This window comes from Rhagoletis zephyria, unplaced genomic scaffold (genome assembly GCF_001687245.7).
Source record: "Rhagoletis zephyria isolate East Lansing unplaced genomic scaffold, Rhagoletis_zephyria_1.1 Rzeph_scaffold_00344, whole genome shotgun sequence".
NCBI lineage: Eukaryota > Metazoa > Arthropoda > Insecta > Diptera > Tephritidae > Rhagoletis > Rhagoletis zephyria.
The window spans coordinates 101804-104653 of record NW_016157428.1 but is presented as its reverse complement, the minus strand read 5'-3'; the positions used below and the strand labels follow the sequence as shown (position 1 = coordinate 104653).

General features: G+C 31.4%; 1 pseudogene; it reads right to left on the bottom strand.

Annotated features, from left to right (window-relative positions):
• Positions 1–2850, bottom strand: part of LOC108359131 (uncharacterized) — a 31459-nt pseudogene that overhangs the window by 26641 nt on the left and 1968 nt on the right.

Sequence of the window (2850 nt, the reverse complement as noted above, 5' to 3'; positions counted from 1 at the left end):
ATATAACTATCATATAGGGGAAATTGTCACCTTTGGTGGTCTTTTTTTGACATAACTCGAGAACCACTAGTCCGATTTTGCTCAAACAAATTTTAAAAAAATTAAAAATTACAATTCCTTTAATCTGTTCATATAACGTTTTTCTATATAATCAACAGTTTTGCCGGGAAAAATAAATGTATGAAGAAAAAAAATATTTTTTGCGTAAAATATTAAATTTTTTTAAAACTGTTGATTATATGGAAAAACGTTATATGAACAGATTAAAGGAATTGTAATTTTTTAAATTTGTTTGAGCAAAATCGGACTAGTGGTTCTCGAGTTATGTCAAAAAAAGACCACCAAAGGTGACAATTTCCCCTTTTTTTTGCCGAATACCTTTCAAATCATTGGAATTAACTAAATAAATTAAGTAAACAAGTATTAGCTTACATTTTTCATTTTAAAATCGCTGCAGTTTGTAAATTTTTAAATTTAACGAACTTGTTTATTCAAATTATAGTCGACAAAAAATCCAACCATGTGCCACAATCATATGTTTTTCCTAATTGCAAATTCTTGCTGGCAAAATTTTTTCCGGCTCGAATTTGTAACTTCTCTCCGAGAAATAGTCTTTTTACTCGTGATTTATGTAAATAAAACATGTGAAATTTAGTTGAAACATTTTAGCCGTTTTTAGCCGGTTTTATTTGCCAATTTAGCCGGTTCGTCCAAAAAGTTCTGGCAACCCTGGTCGCCATACAACTATGACCGCCCTACTGCCATGCAGGGTTGGGCTTTATTCGAATAAATTGTTATTTAGATAATTATTCGAATAAAATTTTATCCGTAATATAATTATTCGCAAACAATTCATTCACGAATGAATTATTCGTGAATAAATTGCTTATGAATAAATTATTCGTTATTTTATTCGTAATCTAAAATAAATTTTAAAAATTGATTTATAACACACTGAGCAAAGTTCTACTTTTATTTCTATTGTCAAGGTTTGTGAGTTAATTTAATTCTGTTTACTATTCTATCAAGAATTCTAGCCCATTCCCGCTTGTTTCGCGGCGCCTGATAAGAATAGCGTTGAAAAGGAATTATGGGTAAAGTAAAAATTCTTAATTTAGGTTATCACAACTAAAGAGCAGAACCATTCTCACACATATATCTGCCAAAAATAGTAGCGCTCTGACGCTATATGCAAAAAAATCCCTTTCGATGGCATGAGCTTTACCGATGGTCTTATTTCCACCCGTGAGATCTTTTCTAAGCGTGCGTAATCTTCTTCTATAATTAGGGTTGCCAGATTTTTTATGCGCGAAATCAGTGCGCTATACTTTTTCATGCTAAAAAATCATTACTTTTCAGTACATTTTTATTCAAAGCAAAATTATGAATGTAAGTAACAGATAATACTTTAAAACGCCAGAGTACTTGTTTTTAACAATATTTTGGTATATAAATAAAATATAGTTCATAAAAAATAAAGGTGTTATTTATTTTAACATGAGTGTACACATCATTGTACACAGAAGCAAATAAATTATTTTATGTTTATGACATTTTTGAATAGCAATAATGAGATAATTTCCATCTTCAGTGTTTAAATAGTCAAAGAATTCTATACATTTCATTTTAAAATACTTGCAATTTGAAGTTCACTTTAAAAGATTTTAATTACAAGCCGGTTTCTCTCTTTGCGCCAGGAAGCAAACTTTATACTTAAGATCCTCTGAGTTGCTTCGTTTGAGTATGGTATGGAAAAAAGAAAAACAAAATTACATATTTTTTCAAACTGTAGAAAAGTACCACAATTTTAGGACTTCATCTGTGAATCCTTATGTCTTTAATTAATTTTTTCAAATACGCAAAAACTTTGGAAGACTAAGAATTCGTCAAAAGGAGTTGGTTTCATCCCATCCCGATTTTGACTCTCGCATAGTGTAATCAGCACTTAAAAGCTAAAGTTCCAGAATTTAAAACTAATGAAAGTGTTTTATATAGAAATGTATTTTGGAATAGTGTCAAATGGGTCCCAGCCATTATAATAAATAAATTAAGTTCATATCGATATCTAATACATATAAATAAGTTGAAAAGCAAGCGCATATCGATCAGCTGAAAAAGAACACTCTTGTAACCCGAAAATATTCAAGTACGCCATCGACTTACATAACCATAATTTGATTATTACGAGAAGTAGGGCCAAAAAGTTGGCAGAATAATAGTAAGTTTATATTTAAGTTGGAAGAAATGATGTGTATTCAATGAAGCTCTCTTAATTAGTTAAGTCTCTTAGTAGTAGCTCTTAGCCTTAGATTGAAACATGACTGTAGTCAGTACATTGTACGCTTTAATATTAAGAATAAATCAGCAATAAATCAGAATCCAAACGGAGCGGTTCAATATAAATCCCATCCTCGTCGCCTGTGATTTGCTGGCGACATTTGTGTAACCGTACTGGGTGTCGTTCGATATTTCAATAAAAATCTATCAACTTTCAATTCCCACGATTCCTGCCTTGTCAGTGGGTCTCTTAATGATTTTCTTAGTCCATTTTTAACTATTTGCACTGCTTTTTCAGCACTACCATTTGATAGTGGATGATACGGTGGCGATTTACGTACTACTATTCCGTTTAGTTTCGTAAACTGCAAAAACTCTCTCGATGAAAACGGTGGACCGTTGTCGCTTACGATTTGTCTAGGCAATTCAAAAGTCGTAAATAATCCTCTTATCTTCTCAATCACCAACTGTGCGCTCGTTGTTTTGACCGTAATTGCTTCTATCCACTTCGAATATGAGTCAAATACAATTAAAATTTGCCGACCTTCTAATGTACAAAAATCGATGTGAAGT